This window comes from Oreochromis aureus, linkage group 23 (genome assembly GCF_013358895.1).
Source record: "Oreochromis aureus strain Israel breed Guangdong linkage group 23, ZZ_aureus, whole genome shotgun sequence".
Classification (NCBI taxonomy): domain Eukaryota; kingdom Metazoa; phylum Chordata; class Actinopteri; order Cichliformes; family Cichlidae; genus Oreochromis; species Oreochromis aureus.
This window is the reverse complement of record NC_052963.1, coordinates 12,819,797-12,838,002: the sequence shown is the minus strand read 5'-3', so window position 1 is coordinate 12,838,002 and position 18,206 is coordinate 12,819,797. Positions and strand designations below refer to the sequence as shown.

General features: G+C 40.1%; 1 long non-coding RNA gene across 3 annotated transcripts; it reads right to left on the bottom strand.

The window, feature by feature from the left end:
* Positions 1–2,845: 2,845 nt before the first annotated feature.
* LOC120436225 lies at positions 2,846–13,596 on the bottom strand. 3 transcript variants are annotated; one of them, XR_005610254.1, is made up of 5 exons: positions 13,535–13,596; positions 8,538–8,642; positions 4,430–7,977; positions 3,279–4,274; positions 2,846–3,199 (listed from the first exon to the last, which is right to left on the bottom strand). It is a non-coding gene; the product is annotated as an uncharacterized LOC120436225 (long non-coding RNA). The 3 variants fall into 3 exon arrangements; XR_005610253.1 differs by lacking the exon at positions 13,535–13,596 and having other exon boundaries at positions 3,279–3,481; positions 3,692–4,274; positions 8,538–8,915; XR_005610252.1 differs by lacking the exon at positions 13,535–13,596 and having other exon boundaries at positions 8,538–8,915.
* Between the last annotated feature and the right edge of the window lie 4,610 nt (positions 13,597–18,206).

The window sequence follows — 18,206 nt, the reverse complement described above, 5'->3', positions numbered from 1 at the left end:
GAAAAGCAAAATGTGATTGGCGCAGCAGTCATTCAGATCAAAGTTATGATTGCCAAAGCTGCCAGAAAGCACAGAGTTTTTAAAAGAGAAGAAAAAAGATATTGGTATAAGTAGGAAGTAGTATAAATAGAAAATAGTTAAACATTTCTTTTAATTATTTAGGTCGATAACACAATAAAATACAATCTCAACCATGGGACTGAAGCAGATAATACAATATCATATGAACACTGAATCGTAGCTAAATTGGATGAAATCGCTCATTTGTGGATCAACACTGCCCTCTAGTGGACCAAAGACTGCTCTCAAATGCTGCTTTGACACGTGGGTTGACGTATGGAGTTGCTTGCAAAAACAGGTCTACACAATAACAACAATCAGTTCATTAACTGAAATATAGTCTGTGAAACAATGCTTTTATACTCTTTACTGCTACAGTGTTGCTACTCTCACATTTGCAGTAGGAACAAAGTATCAGGATGGCGGACTTTACTCTGAATAGAGACAATTAAAAACAAAGCTGAGAAGGTAAACTTACTAGTCTCATGAGTAATAGTCTGGCTCTGTCTGAAAGTCAGAAAAACTAGCTCTTAATTGCCAAGAAAAGCAGGGGACAGCTAAGCACTTTGATTGGTGGATTCCTGTTGGTTTGTGTGGGGATCATGCTTATCCCAGGGAGATAAAGCATGCTTTTTTTTAAACAATTCATACATTCTATATTTCAGTTTCATTTTACACGCCAAGAGGCGGCGCTATGGTTGTTCCAATCTGCCATCACCTAAGAAAGTAAACTTCGAACGAAGAAAGATTAGCCTGATTTCATGACTTAGAACCTAAGTGATGAAATATCCATCCATCCTCTGCTGCTTATCCAACTTAGGGTCACAGAGGACTGGATTCTCTCCCAGTTGTCACAGGACGGAAAGCAGGGTACAGCCTGGACAGGTCACAAGCTGATTGCAGAGCTAACACGTGTCAACAAGGATGACTTTATAAAATAATCGTGACTTCGAAGAACACCTTAAACATCAAAATGATAACAAAAAGTACATGTCCTGATTTTCTTAAGATAAACATGAATTGGCCTACAATGGCAAAGTGGTTGAATCTAGTGGATTACTTTTTTTTCAAAATCAAATGCTGACATTACGGAATGGATGTTTTTATACTGCAACAGCAGAGAGATAAAAGAAGCGACTGACATTTTCATTTTCTATCCCCCTCACACATTGATGACAGGTCAGATGGCAGATGGCACCTGAAGGTAGAAAACTTTGAGGCTGACTCTCCTAGAGAAAAACAGGGCTGTAAATTCTGGTGTCTTTCCCCCTTCTCTCTCTATATATAGGCCTGACCGGAGGAAAAGAAATTGTTGCCATAGTGATGTGAGAAGGAAAATTTCCTTATAGCAAGATGTCTGACAGGTGCAGAAGATGAAACGTGAGCTGGACGTGGGGTCTGAAGGCTTTCCTTTAACTGTTGAATAGTCATGTTAACATTCTGTTTTTACCACATGCAATAAAAGTGTTTACTGCCTAGGTGTGGAAGCCTTTTGTCTCTGAGCCGGAGAAACACAAGTCCATAGCACCATGTAACACTAATTTAAAATTCTCACCGTTTGATAATAAATTGTGAAAACTGATCATTTGAGTGTATTTGTCTTCTCTCTCTGATGTTGGTGTCTCGGCCATGTTACGTTTAACTGTAAATGGCTTGTTAGAAACTATGAAACACATGCAGACTTCTGGATTTTAGAAGACAATTAATAATGCTCATGAATAGGACTAAAGGCAGGAAGGTGTCCTTAAAGCACAAACATCAGAGACTCATAAAGTGACAGACTGGAAAAAAGCTGGTTGGGGCATATCTGACACTCCTTTTATAGGAGCCCACAACCCCTCCTCCAGCTGCTGGGGAACTTTCCCTTCCTTGTCTTTTACTTGGTCTGTATTAAATTTAAACTAATAAATATTTTCTCAACTCTACAAATGTTAATATTACCCCAATTATCGATGTAATATGTTTGTCAATACTTTTCCTCAGGCAGTCATCAATCCTACCTGTACTTTGTTCCTTTTTAATCTCCGACACTTGTGTTACACAACTTTCGGGCGCTATTCCCAGACCTTGTTATCCATCATTTTAATTGGGTCCCTTTGAAAGTTTTAAGGCCAAAGTGAGTACAAAAGTCTGCAAAACAAGAGGTGCCAGTCCAACTGCAAAGTAAAACAATTAATCCTCCTGACAACTTTGTCGGGTTTGCTGCCAAAGGTAGGCTACTATGCATGCACTATGCAGAAGGGTTTTTCACAACTTTGGGCAGTGAAGACTAGTTATGGGAAGTTTGGCTCTTTTCAGAGAGCTGGCTCTTTTGGCACAGCTCCCAAAGAAGAGCTGGCTCTTCTGGCTCCCAAATGGCTCTTAATTTATTATCATTTGTAGCCTCATATTTTAGCCCTACTTGGCAAATATAAATGCTTTGTGAGTTAATAAACCCTTTTGCATTTAGTGTTTTTATGAGAAGCCTTAGAATTGCCTAATTTTGTGTATTTGTTTTGTTACAAAAGCAGGCATTCTTACTTTTGTTTAAAATGTTAATAAAACTTAATTTTAATTTAACACAAAAGCAAATGAACAAAACACTGCAAACAAATCCACAGAACAGAAACAGAACCAAACTCGGTATCCTCAGTGCAGGTTGACATTTAGAAAAATCAAATGCCTCAGCTTGGATGGGCTGATGTTGTTTGTCTCTCAGTTAGTGTCACAGCCAAGTGGCCAACCCAGGAGAATGGACTCAAATGCAGACAGCACTCGGAGGCACGGAGAATAAGTGTGAGCAAGACTTTATTTACAAGGAGTGAAAATGTGCAACAGAATGTTTCCCAACACTATGCACTCAGGAGCTTGGCGAGTTATATGAACTATGAATAAAAGTCAATAAAGCCAACTAGAACAATACTATGATGTACAATTAACTAGAACAGTATCATGAATGTTATCATAAAAACAAACAACTATGAACTATGAGCTGTGAACACACGGCATGCTATGAGAGAGTCCAGAGAACAAGCCCTTAGGCTGGCGTGAGCAGGAGCTAGAGAACCCAATACTGGGTAACAGCCAGTACAGGAACCCTGTGGTGTGGGACTAAAGGGGGAGGCTAGACAGGGGAATGGTGCCAGGATTCTCGGAGTCACTGAAACAAGAGAGAAAGGTGTCAAGTGGGATTCAAGGTGTAGATCCAGAGTGAACAGTGAAATTGTAAAGAGTCTTACTTTTCGCAGGCAGAGGCAAAGCGTGGAAGGGTAAGTGGTCTGGGTGAGCCGTGAGTGATATTTGTCCAGAGCAGAGATTCAAGTGTTTCCAGGAAGCAGGGCAGGGAGGAAGGCAAGTGAGTAAAGCGGTGAAGCTGCTGAACAGACCAGCAACTGAACAGAGGTTAGTTATGGCAGGATGGAGAATGGTGTCCGGAGAATTACTGTGAGCAGAGAGGGTAAACAGGTGAGTACGAGCAATACTATGATATGTTAACTTCAACTACGATGGCAGAGCACTCACAATCACTCCTAGCCAGATCATCTGCTAGCCATTGTTAGTCTGGTCTTAAAAGCTGGCAGCCAAATTACTCACATTACTCACTCCACCCAGAGGTGGACTCACCAGCACAATGGAAAAATCCAGCACTCACCCAGACCATGACAGTTAGTATCTGCCCTTTTTTTGAGAAGACTCTCTCCGGAGGAACAGATGTTGCCACTATTCACAGTCATCCCTCTATCACCTTCACCAGGTGTGGAAAGACTGTGGCCTTGGCCTGCCACCAGCTCAGCAGGTCTTCTCCACGTTGGATGAAGGAGTACTCAAGATCGCATCTCCATTATAACATCAGCTGTAGTATTTCTCTTTGTAGCATCTCCTGTAGCTCTTTCATCAAAGAGCCTCCACACAGCAGGAATTTGTGGCTCCTCCCCCACTTGGCCCTCTAATGCTGGAGCTGGGTGGTGCATTTTGCTGCTGTGGCAGTTATTCTCTGAAGTGCCCCATCAACAGCTCTGTTGTCACTGAATACAAGCTTTTTAAAACTAGGATCCAGTAATGCAGTTTCTGAGAGGACAGTGTTGAACTCCATACACAGATATTTTCGATCCATGGCTGAACAAAGATCTGCAACAAATTCCTTTACTTTCTGCATGGTTACTGTCAGTTGGTGTTAGGCTGTCACTGGCTGAAGACGTTTGCAAAGCAGGAGCATTTTGGAGGCTGTGACATAGCTGAAGGAGAGAAAACAGCAACTTTTAAAATGAGTTTTGTTTTTTTATTATGTGGCATATTGCTTTTTTCAATTCAATCATATGTGTTGTTTCTGCAATGTATAGTAGTGACCGAATAGTAGTAGATAAAAAAAAAAAACAACTGTGCAAGGTACCTGTCTGTACTTATCTCAACAGTCACCTCCTCAAATGGTTGCAGGACGGTGCAGACTTCTTTTACCAGCTTACCACATGTTTTAAGTGTTTAAAACTGGGGAATGTGTTTAAAATGAGCAGCATGCAGCCTGCTGTACTAAAATCACTGAATGAAGAGCAAACAGTGCATCGCATTGTCACAGGAACATTCGTGTATTAATTTGGTGATTTATTAAATGTGGGCTATAGATGTTCTGTTTGATTCTAATCTGCTGCTGAGTCTTGTACGCTGATGGAAGTGCAGATAACACAGAACAGACATCATGAACACCTGTTCAACCAATCACTTTCATTCCACTTTAGAGAGTAGGAACATACACCTTATGTCAAACCAGTGATTTATGACTTAGGGAGTGTTAATAATAACAAATAATCATTTGTGATAGTTTGAGTTTTGTTGTCATTTTTAAGCCAAAAAAGTTTACTTTTTGACTAAAAGTTCACTTTTTTGACCAAAAATGTCACCTTTTTCGTTTTGGGGGGGACTGTGTGTGTGTGTGTGTGTGTGTGTGTGTGTGAAATAAAATTCTTAGTTGAACCGTTGCTTTTGTAACAGTGAAAATAGGGAGATTTGGAGGGTGCATGCCCCGATGGAAAGCTTTATTACATTGTATTTGCTTTTGTTTAACCCAGAAAAAGGAAAACAGAATCAAAGTTGGCCTTACAAACGAGAATAGTAAAAATGTGTCTTTACACATTGGGCCGTGCGGATAAACTGACATTCGCTCTGACCCCATGTTGGGTTTGTGGATTTGACACTTAAAGGTTTTGAAAGTGGGGATACATGCTTCTGGTGAGCATGAGATTTCTGATAACAGCTTGGCATCTCAGTTATAAATGAAATTCAAAATGTTTTTTGAAGTCTGGCTAATGTATAATTTGACTTCTAAGGTACACACAAGGCCGAGAAGACAACTTGATGGTTTAGTATATCCTATAAAAACACAGTCCTTAATCTTTAATATTCCAACTATATCTTTCTGTTCTGGCTTTAGAGTCTTTGTTTATTGAGTCATACTTTGGGAATCATCCTGTTGTGGTGCTGGGAGACATACAGCATTATACAAGCAGTATGTTTTGGCTGTATCATTAGATCTAAGAAACAAACCTGTTATTAATTATTAAAAAAGAGTTAACTGAAGTGCGGCTTTAATTTATAATTACTGCATGAACTGACCAGGAATTACAATCAGCTTTATAGAGAAAGGGGCTGTGTGCTAAAATTCTCTGAGTGTATTTGCTATATATAACCACCATTTGTAGATCAGTAGTAATTACTCACATAGGTTTTTTACTCATTTTAAATTTGTGCAGTATTTATTTATTTTTGTGTTTTTCTAATATATCTCTGATTCATTTTTTCTTGCTGACCCTTGTGCTGCTGTAACATGTGAATTTCCCCAGAGTGGGATTAATAAAGTCTGTGTCTATGCCAAACCTGAAGTTTAAACTCCTTTTATAATTTAGCATTTCTGATTTGCAGTTAATACTGTGACATGTGTATGTGATATGTTTTCACCATTTGCAAGCCAGAAGAGTGACCGCTCTTGAAGCCTGGTTGTTGCACAATACTAGTACTACTACTGCTACTACTTTTAGTATTACTACTACTGCTACTGTCATGGCCAGGCAGATCAGCTGCACGCTGATCAGCACTTTCTATCTGTTTCTCTGTCTCTTCCTCTCTCTCTCTCCTCTTCTCTCTCCCCGGGGCGGAACTCACTGTGGGTTCACGCCCTCGGCCCACGCCCTCAGGAGATGAGACACCTGAGTCTCATTAAGATGATCAGCATTTAAGCCAGGAGGTGACTGCTATTCATCGCTGGATCGTTGTCTACCACGCGTTAGTGAAGTCACGCTACAGCAAGTCAAGTTAAGTGTGTTTCTTTTGTGCGTTGTATTTAACCCCGTCTCCCTGTCTGCAGAGCTCCCTGGATTTTCCCCCGTGTGATTCCCGAGTGGCGAGTGTTGGAGTGAGAACCTGCGATCGTGTGTGTGTGTATTATCTGAAGAACGCGTGCTTTTCCTCTGGACTTCCCTGGAGCCCCTTTTCCCCTCACTCAGCTGTTCATAGCACTCCCCCCGCACCTTCTTGTATATACACCTGGTGAATTGTAAATAAATCTTTCTTGTGTGCATCTGAGCCCGGAGTCCTGCGCTTGAGTCCTCCTCTAAACCATAACAGCTACTGCTGCTGATCAAGGGCCTCAGAGGGCCATATGCCAGCAAGGGTTAGAAGTCAGACACCTTGGGCCTGCAGGTTGGAAGTTGGAAGTTAACAACGCCGCCTTGTAAAAGATTCTAACATCCAGGTGCTACATGGTGTTGCGGCTGATAAAGAGCCATAAACTAACCCCATTGTTTAGAAGTGATTACCAGTTTGCTGCACTGTAAAACCTAATAAGTTCACAGAACTCAAAAGTTGTTGTGTAACAGATTACACAACAATTTTTTAGTGATGTTTTTAAAAGTTTTAAGTTTAACTAAAATAAAAATTACATTTGCAGTTGCCTTAAATGATCTCAATGTTAACTTATAAATGCTGACATTCCTCAACTTATAATTAGGGAGTAATAAACTCAATTTTTCAACTTAATTGAGGTGGGAAATACACTCAAAAATGTTTAAATATTGCAACTTATACACTGTGGGAAATAAACTCAAACTTTTTGATATTTTTTAACCTATAATGTGGGAAATGACACTTAAAATTTTCAATATTTTAAAATCCTGTGGGAAATACGCTTAAAAATAATTCTAAACTGCCCAGTAAATTACAATCAGCTAAAAGTGTTAGAAAACATGAAAACGACAACACTGACTCCAAGGGTCTCCATCTCAATTCTAAAATTCAATAACATTTTCAGTATTAACAGTAATTACAGCTATTAGAACATTAAGGCATTTAACACTTAGTGTACCTTGACAGCTGCAGTCACTTTCTTGTTTTAAATACATAAACAAAAAGTACTGGTTTTCACTGCCATACTTCATAGGGAACAAACATTAAGGCAGTGCATCAGGGTGTTAGGCAACAGAACATTAAACATGAATCCATGAGTCCACGAAATGAGCAGTCATTCACCTTAAATTTGAAGTAGAAGAGCCAAATGATTAGGAAAAAAACCACACACACACACACACACACACAAAACAACTTCCTCAATACTCAGCTCAACAAGTAAGTGATTCACTCATTAAACAAATCATTCTTCAGCGTCAGTAGACGCCCTTTCAGTGGTTTGTTGTCCTCAAGGCACATCACAACCTTCTGGATAAATGTGAATGTAAGCTCAAGTTTCTTTGGATATTGTAGGTCTACTGCATAGATGTACCCAAAGAGCAGGAGAAATGAGTCAGCCAGATTTGTGGGACCATTCAAAAGTATTTCATCCTCAACGACGATGCAGATGCTTTCGGGACTGAAGAGGGCCGAATCAGTAGTGTCATCCGTGACAACTGTCAGCAGAGCCACAGGAGTGACAGTGAGGTCTGGACCATCTGCTGACTGCAAAACACAAATAATACAAGAATGAGTTCAGCCCCTCAAGGACACAAATCATGCTATTGATTAGAGGTGTGAATCTTCAAGAGTCGCACGTTTCTTTTAGGATTATAATGTTAACGATTTAATTTGATATTGCGATACATCATGATGCATTACAATATTCTTAATTTGGGTTTGGTTTCAACACATATGTTTAAATAAATGTTTGCAATAATAAATATATGTCAAGATATTTGGTTTTGTTATTTACTAAACATTTGTCTGACCACAACATGCCCCCCCCCTGAACACTTGAATTTTAAAAGGCAGATAGTTTTTATCTGCAGATTTGTTTTTGTAAATAATCGTTCAACTATTTTCATGTTTTCTGGTTTATGCGTAACAATCCTCTTGCAATCTTATTCAACAATAGTTGATATATGGGAGAAAACAAGTCAGATGAGGACTGTGTTGAACCTCCTTCCTGATATACACACTGGTTCTCCTTGAGTTCTGAGTGATGTCATATATTCGACTGAACAGCTAGACAAAGGGGTTGATGCAGAGGCCAGTACACTTACATCAAGTGTACTACAAGTCCTGAAGAACTTGGAGGCATCTTCACGCAGGTACACAGGAAGTGCACGAAGGACGAGGGCCCGTCTTATATTTACATCACGCTGTTCCTAGATGAACATACAATATCTATTAGAATAGTAATTACACAAATGCAGAGTAAAAACAAAGTGTTGGATAGCCATGTTCTGATTGTCATTGTTATAGATCAGAGGTGTCCAAACTTTTTGTGTAACGGGGTAAACTTGTCAATCTAGAAGGGTAACCCTACCCTACCCTAGCCATAGATGGTAAATTCAGTATTTTGGATAACCATATTTTTAGTAATACACATTTTAAATGAATAAGTTTCCATTGTAAATACTTCAATAACTCACAAAGGAAAAACTTCCAAATGTAATTTTTTTTTTTTTTTTTTTTACAAAACAGTACATACACATATATATATAGATATATATATATATATATATATATATGTACTGTTGTATGTATTAGGGGTGCAACGTTTACAGCACTTGTGCAAATATGTGATGTCTTGATAAATCGAGCAGATATTTGAAGTTTACGCAGCACCATTCTTGCATGAAAATATCTTAAAAGTTTATTTTGTGACCCAGAAGGAGTAATATTTCAAACTCCGCCACTCTATGTTCCTCCGCCACTGCCTCGTTTGAGTTTTGGGCGAAATGGATTCTGGGATATTGCATTCCGTCATTTCGAGCTGATTGGAGAACAAAGCAGCCAATCAGATTTTTTTGCATCCAAGTCTGTGATTGGCTGGTTTTGTGGCACAAATATAATGGTGTATAGAAAGTGTTGAGCGCGCATGGGCAGAAATGTTCAGAGCGCAAGCAACACATTGCTGAAATACACTGAAATACATTTTTTACACGCAGCAATGAATTTTGTTCACCCAAATTTAGCTTTTCTTCACTCAAAATAAATTTTTCCTCAAAATGCAACACTTGCAACTGCAAATGTTTTTTTTTACGTGCGCTCAGAATAGTGGCACAAAAATAACGCCATAACATACACATAGCTCAACAGCGTGAACCACTGACTGTGTAACACGGACACTTATTCAAATAAGTATACTCACAATGCGCACGTGCATTACCGGCGAATACGACTACCAGTAGCAACGGACAGCAGGGATAACAAGTTTTTGGCTTTTGGCAGAAAGTTCAAATGCATGGAGTTAGAACTGCCACCGTCAACTTCCCGGGCAAGAATGCAATGCATTATGGGAAATGTTGTCCCCCACGGAAAACCGCCAAAACATTACACCATTGTAATTTGAAGTAACATTACGTATTTGTCACATTCGATAACTACTAAAGTTACAATTACTTGGATTCGAATTTACTTATAACACATTCACTGTGCACAAAGTACGAATATATTTCCAGTTAAAAATAAAAAAAGACTTTATCGAAATAAATTTAAACAAATCAAAACAACAAACACGTTAGACTTACCAAATTCAGGGCCGCTGATGAAAAAATTAAGGTGGGGACGCTGATGAAAAAATTAAGGTGGGGACCCTTAATCCACACGGGCTGGCCAAATCTTCCCCGCATCAAGGTAAATTCAAGATGGCTGACTCAGCTTTCCTGAGGGAGCGGCAAGACTCCACCCACCAGAACGTCACTAATATATGCTTCTTAAACTTTTTGAGCGTTCCAAACAAATTAGCTAAAAAATATTGAGTCCTATTCAATTAAAGTTGCATAAAAGTCAACAGAGCTCAATACTTTATAGTTTGCTCAACTACAAAATGACATTTGAGTGTTGTGAGCTTATTAGTTATCAGAGATGGGCGGTAACGCGTTACTGTAATCTGATTACTTTTTTCAAGTAACGAGTAATGTAAGGGATTACTATTGCAAAAACGGTAATTAGATTACCGTTACCTTCACGTAGGAACGCTGCGTTACTGCGTTACTAAAACCGTGATTTTTTTGCGAGAACGTCTCATGACAGTGACGTAAGCGAGTGCGACGTTCGTGACAACAGCTGTGTGCAGATCAACAATGGATAATATATCAAGTACGGGAGAGAGTATGAGCGTGCAGCGTTTAAAGCGTGGAAGTACTGACCTTATTTTGAGTTTGATTCCATAAAAAGTGACAAAAACATTAGTGTCCGTTGTGCGTGGGAAGAAAACTTCTTTTACAGCGAAAAAACCCTAAACTTCCAAGCAAGCACCGAGTGTACTACGACGTAATGTGAAATTCACAGAGAAACTCGCAGATTCTTCCACTGACCGCTGCAGCACACCTGCACCAGGGTAAACCTCCGCCTACCCCAGTCCTGCTTTACAGGTGAAAATAGAGCAACTAGCCTTTGACTTTATTTATTTTCTGCTGTGTTTTACTTGCAATCTATTTGAAAGAGTGAGTGTAAACACAGAAAAATATTTTATTTTATGTGCTGGAATGTGCAGAAAACAGGTTTAAATGTTAAACAAATTTCTTCCAGTCAGAGAATGTTGCATATAATTAAGTTTTTGCTTGATGCATAAAGTTAAAAGATTTAAAGTTTAAAGTTTTAAAAAGAGACGTTTCCATTTGATTACATTTTGTATGATGGATTATGCAGAAAAAGTAGAATTGGGCTGAAAGATCTATCGCTTTATTACCTATTCAGGTTGTAAATCGTGTTTTAAAAAAGTAACTAAGTAACTAAGTAATTAATTACTTTTGAAAATAAGTAATCAGTAAAGTAACGGGATTACTTTTGGGGGGAAGTAATCAGTAATTAGTAACTGATTACTTTTTTCAAGTAACTTGACCAACACTGTTAGTTATGAGCTAGAACAGGGGTGCCCAATCCCGGTCCTCGAGAGTTACTGCCCTGCAGCTTTTAGATGCGTCCTTGTTCCAGCACACCTGAATCAAATGAATGGCTCGTTATCAGGCCTTTGCCAGACTTGATGGCATGCCGAATTGGTAATCCAACTATTTGATTCAGCTGTGTTGGAGTAGGGATGCATCTAAAAGCTGCAGGACAGTAGCTCTCGAGGACTGGGATTGGGCACCCCTGAGCTAGAACAACTGTTAGGTATTACAGTGTGGGGTTTTTAGAGACACAGAGAGTGAGAGAGATCATGTTCTACATTACTTTTTTAAAAACAAAAGGGATTTTCAGAGCTGTTGATATATGAAGCGGTCTTCATAGAAACATGGATCAACCCTGTTTTTCGGCATTGAGTGTTAAATTGTGACAGTTTTAATAATTCCTGCAGGTTCCTGCATTTATACTGGAGAGCAAAGAAAAGTTAGACGATGTTTGTACTATTGAAAATCACTTTATCCATAAAAACCATGTAGACAGACACAGGGGCGGACTGGGCATCTGTGGATTCTGGAGAATTACAGAACGGCCGGTACTCCAGGAAGGCCGGCGGGCCGGCCCACCACTCTCCACGCATGCTTTCAACACCTGTTTTTTTCCCCCCACTAATCTCTTTCACACTCCAGCACTGCACCTCTAAGTTGGATGCCAGCTGCATTGGCTGTGGCCACCAGGCAAGGAGAAGAAGAAGTGGAGTAGGAGGCAAAGAAAGAAACGATGCAAAACGCGGCTGCAGCTAAAAAATGGTAAATGGCCTGTATTTGTATAGCGCTTTACACAACCAGTCATCCACCCATTCACACACTGGTGATGGCAAGCTACATTGTAGCCACAGCCACCCTGGGGCGCACTGACAGAGGCGAGTCTGCCGGACACTGGCGCCACCGGGCCCTCTGACCAACACCAGTAGGCAACGGGTGACGTGTCCAAGGACACGTCGACGAGACTGTCCAAGCTGGGGCTCGAACCAGAAACCTTCCGATTACAAGGCAAACTCCCAACTCTTGAGCCACGATTGCCACAGGAAAAGGAAAGAAAAGGGTAGGGCTGAGAAGGCAAGAGAAAAAAAATTGCGGGCATTAGATGCTGAAGCCTCTAAATGTCACAGACTAACCAATATATTTAGCAGCACAGCCAGCAGCAGCACCTTGCAGCAGGTTCGCAGCAGTGAAGAAGTCAGGCAGACAGCTACACAGCAACATGCCAGGAGTTATGAGGGACAGAAAGATGAGCTGGTTCCACAAGCAGATCCAGGGCAAGTAAGTATGGAACATAAGAGGAGAAACAGTTATTTGCTAGGGACGATGTTAGGAAGTGATGTTTAGGTTGCAAATTTTTTTATGATTACAGTAGTTAAAACAGCTAAATTTCAACATTTTAGCTGTAAAAGGACACATGCAGTAGCTAATATTAAGAAATATGTTGTGCTTTTATGTAAAAAGGTTGGTAGTGTTACAGTTAATGGTTACAGACTTTGAAGATTTTAAATACAGAAGTTACATTTGTAATGGTTCATTTTCATTTAGATGTGGTATTATTTGTGCAGTAAGAGTGTTAGAGAGTTATCTCTGGGATGCTGGGATGATAGCTCCCTCAGGACTTAAACTCCGGTCAGAGAGTGAGATCCGGATATACTTTAATAAAAGTTACCAGCAGCTCAACAGTACAGCAGTAGGCATACTTAACAAGCGTGGGAGGGGCGAACAGGCGTGTGGTTCTGAATAACAAGAAACAAGGAGAAACAATTATCACATGTAAATATAACAATCATCACTTCCCAACATCACGCCAATATAATGACCTGTTACACACATAATCAGCTGAATGCTCTGACACAAGAAAATCCCACAATCCCATTTGAACAGGCAGGAACCAAGAATATCTGCATATCCCAGGCAACAGAAAAGACCTGATGCATCAAAATTAGGAAAGGTCAGCAATTACATGGTCTACAGTGCCCTCTAGTGGCTAAATAACCCAACTGCGGTGCACAGATCCAACCCGCAACAAAGGCTACGGTGGTGAGTCACATGCCTCTACCAATCTCGATAAATGTCCTAGCATAAACCCCCTGTAATTAACATCAAAGTACAACCCGTGCTATAAGTGGAAATGGACTCGTAGAACTGGAGGGATTTTGACTCACATTTGCGCAGGAACGCACATGGCTGGAGATCGCTATTCCCCCGCACTCATGGGCTGTGTCCGAATTCAGGGGAAGGATGCTCATAAGGACACTACCTACCTACGTCACAAGGTAGTGTCCTTAGACGGACGGGTAGTCAGGAAGTGAGCGGCTTGGACAGCCCCCTTTTTTTCTCCATAGAAACTTTATTGAACAAACAATGAGTATCCAACATAACAGATGGGCTGTGGACAGCCTCCTAGCCTTCAACTCCGCCCTTACTTGCGTGGTTTTCCGGTCGCTAGCGCCACAGCGCGAAAACTTTAAAATGGACCCAGAAATGTCGCTCCGTTGTTTGGACAATTTTATTTCTCGAGGAGCTAGAAAAACCTTATCGTCGTCGCCCGCACGTTTTGTACCTTAGGCTCATCAGAGACAATCATATCCAGGTAAAATAATTTCCTTTAATCTACACGCATTTAGGAATTACTTAGCTAATTACACGGATAATTGAAATATCGCCGGCGTTGTGCCAAAAAAGTGTTCGCCTGCCAAAACTGATTTCCAATGTTTCCGAGTGTAATATGTGTAATATCTTTATGTATATTGGTAAATAGACTTCGGTGAACATGGTTTACTAAGGGGTTTTATATATACAATAATTACCTGTTGTTCAAGTATCTTTATAACTCTGGTTATAATGTAGGTACAATTGATATATTTTGTCTGCTGTCCTCTTGGCCAGATTACTCTTAAAAAATAAATTTCTAATGTCAATAAGATTTTTTTTTTAAACTGGATAAATAAAGGATATATAAAAGTCACTGCCAAAAACTGATTGCAGCTTCTACCTTGTTACAGGAATGTTGCTGGTGGCTCAGAGTGACTTGATATCACTAATAAGGGACACATTTGACATGTTTCACGTATTATAGACCAACAAGTTATTCATAGCAGGTTAAATACGAGCAATCAGTTTAGGGCAAAAACCGGAAATCATTTTTTGCCACAACATCGGTCATTCTCACACATGTACTGTATCATATAAAATATATAAACTAAATATCTTTGAAACGTATAGAATCTAATCTTTTGTTTGTTTGTTTTTTTACATAGCACTTTATCAAACTGTTGTCTGCTCCAGAGTTACAAGTATTATACTAATAATATAGCATCCACCATCTCCTGCTTGCATATCTCTGTAAACATCTTAGTGGTGTGGCAGCCATGAGTGAGTCAGCCCTGCAAACCCTGTGGATGGACGATGCAGTGGACAGTGGGAGGAAGCATCCTAAAGCTCTTTGCAGACCACCCTGTGTGATTCTCCACTCGCCCACCAGAAAAGACAAACCGCAGGTCTCAGTTGCAGCTCATCCATGTCTGATCTTGCTCGGGCAGATTCAGCAACACTGCCAGAGACTTCCTGTAATCTATTACAGTTGTTAAAGAAACGGTCCAGGAACAGGTCACTCAGGTTAATCCTGTGTGAACAACTGTAAATGTTGTTTTTTCATCTTTACATACTGTGTATTTGAAATATTCTTGTTTAATTGTTATTGTTATTTACTTTATTGCTATCAAATAAATATCCAAGTAATATTGTTCAAAGTTAGCGTTGTGTTCATACGTGTTACAAATGCCTGTAAATCAAATTGAGTCCAGTGACAATTACTGTTTGTTTGAATCAATTTATTAATAACATAAAACCTTTAAACTAATGCAACACATATAACAATGTAACAAATATATTCAAATAAATAAATTTCTCAATACATAACTCATATGGGAACTAATCTTTCTAGAAGTGAAAACAGTCTGTCCGTCCTCTCCCTGCTCTCCTCTCCTCAGCCTCTCTTTGCTGCCTCATGTCCTCTCTGATGAGGTCTAGCAGCTCATCATCTCTTTTCCTCTTTCTCCCTGTCGTAGGTGGCTGAGCAGCCGTCATCGCTGTCGTTTTTGGTCACCCACTGCTGTCCTTGGCCCTGGGTGTCCTCAGGAGAGAGAAATTGGGACAGGAGGCTTAATGGAAGGCATCTATCCTATCACCTCATCCATGAGGGCAAACCAGGGCCAAGTACCAGCAGTGGGCTTCCCACTGACCCCCTCTCCTGAGCCTGGATACTTGCAATCCTAAAGGCAGAGGAAATCAAAAATGACAGCAGGCAAATAAAAACACCACAACAACTCTTAGTAATTGCACATTTATTAACTTGTGTTCTTAAGAATTATCTTCTTGATAACACACATACGTACTTTGTATTCTTTAAAGTTATCTCATGTCTTCTGGCCTGCAAGGGGGTGACTTTTCCCTGCAGGCCCATCTTCTCCAGAATTGTCCTGATCACACACAACAAGTAAGAGAAGAAAGGAAACCATGGCAACTATGTTAATCCCTAAACCCAAAAGTTTTCACAGCAGAACACCAGAGGAACACCGTCTGGACATCACAGGTTCTGTACAGCAGCGGTCCGTGAGTCATTTGGTACCGGGCCACGAGAGTTAAGGCTCCGGTGTGAAATTTATGGTTTTCAGGGGTTTTATCGTTAACTCTGTTTCCCTGAGTCTTTCCCTTGTTGTAGTTGTGTGTCTTATTTTGGAAAAAATATTTACACGTTACCATAGCGACCAGAGAGCATTAAGTGGCAGAGAGGAGGATGTTACTGTCAATATTGGCGCATTTTCAGGAGGACACTGCTAATAAAGTTACACAATTACACAGTACATTCACGTTTATTATTATATTTACAAAATACCACAGTTTTTGTCTTGGTCGGATCATTTTATGTGGTTGTATTTATCCGCGATACCTTAAAGGCTCCGTGTCTGACATGAACCGGTCTGTGGCGCAAAAAGGTTGGGGACCGCTGCTGTAGAGCATGAGGGTTAATAGGACCGCACTCATATGAATATGATGTGTAAATTGATTTATTCTTGTACATCCACGCCGTAGCGGCCCAATTCTTCACCCCAGTGAAGAGGTGATCGTTTTCTCCTCGTTTTAATAAATTAAGCCGTTTGGTCTTTATTCCCCACAACATATCACCAATTCGAAAAAATCTAAATTAGCTGTATGTAAGCGGCAATACATGAAAAATCGCGGGACCCCCGATACAAGCTGGTTTACGGTTATTTTAAAGAAAAGAAACATGTCTATGCAGATGCCCAAAGCTTAACAAAACGACCGATATAACAATTTAACTTTTGTACAACCAGATTTTCATATACTTACATATGAAAGTGTTTTCCTCTCCTGCTTCGACCACCATCGTTATCAGAAACAAATCTCCTCTATGACCCGCAATGAATCCTGGGATATAGTAGGACATGAAGGATACATCAGACCATCCTTAGAATTCAGGGCAAAGTAGGACGCATTTGTCGCCACATTTTGAGTACTCTTTGAATTCGGACAGCCTTCGTCGGGTCGCCGTGACGTCATTGCCTCCAAATATGGCATTGGCGCATCCTTCCCCTGAATTCGGACAGGACTAACCCTCAAATTCGCGGAAAAGTAGGACACATTTGTCGCCACATTTTGAGTGCTCTTTGAATTCGGACAGTCCTCGTCGCGTCACTGTGACGTCATTGCCTCCAAATATGGCATTTTAAGCATCCTTCCCCTGAATTCGGACACAGCCATGGAGAAAAACATGCCTAGCGCTCCTCGGACTCGTGATACGGCAGGACCGTCGTAAAAGCATGTGACGTCATCACCGCAGCAAACAGTAAGAACAAAGTGGAACTTATCGGCAGAAATTAACATTGCACTTATAGCGATGCGATTGAAATATAAGGAGACTTTCGGACAAAGAGCTTATCAAGTAATGAATTCATTTTAAGACAGCATGGAATAGATTATATGCTGTCTTGGAAGAAAACCTTTTTTTAAAATCCATTCCATTATTTTTATTTTTTTAGGTTGAGCTTAGACCGAGAGCAGGGAAAAACACACACTGCAGCTCGATCTTACATTTTTTTTAAGCGCCCCAAGTCAGACAGTCACAACCTAGAGGTTTTTTTTGCACTCCACCCTGTTGCTATAATTTTGATGGTTTGATAGCACAAGCCCAATTAAAGTCTTGTAACACTCATGCGAAGCATTATTGTTGCCGAGTTTCCGCACGCTGATTACTTTGGGCCGGGCCCAGTCAAATTCCAGGGCTGTTTTTTAGTCCCAGTCAGTCCCTGGACAGACATGAAAAATAGGGCTGGGTGTCGTCACTGATTTCTAGAATCGATTTGATTCTGATTAACAAGGTCCCGAATCAATTTGATCCACGATTCGATTCAATTCGATTTGATTCGAATCTGGGAAATTTTGCCTCAGACAGTCAGAAATATTATAATTCAGATCAGTATATTTACATATTTTTGTATCTATAAAAGGGAAGCTGACACTCGCAAGACTTTATCAAAGGTGTGAGCATCACAGCAGATGCCTTTGTATCAAAGTAGCTGAAGATAAAACACAGAAAAATATGAAGGTGGTTTTCCTGGCCCGTGATTTTATAAAAATATTCTGCAGTACATCAAAAACGAAAGAAAACCATTAATCAACATATGATCATTACCTCTGAAGTTACAGCGGTTTTATTAGAGACACAGCTGAGCGTTTTGCATTTTGCATAATTTAAAAAAACATAAATCTGTTCAGTAGCCTATTGAACGGTAGAAATTAGGTTTTCTTTTCGGA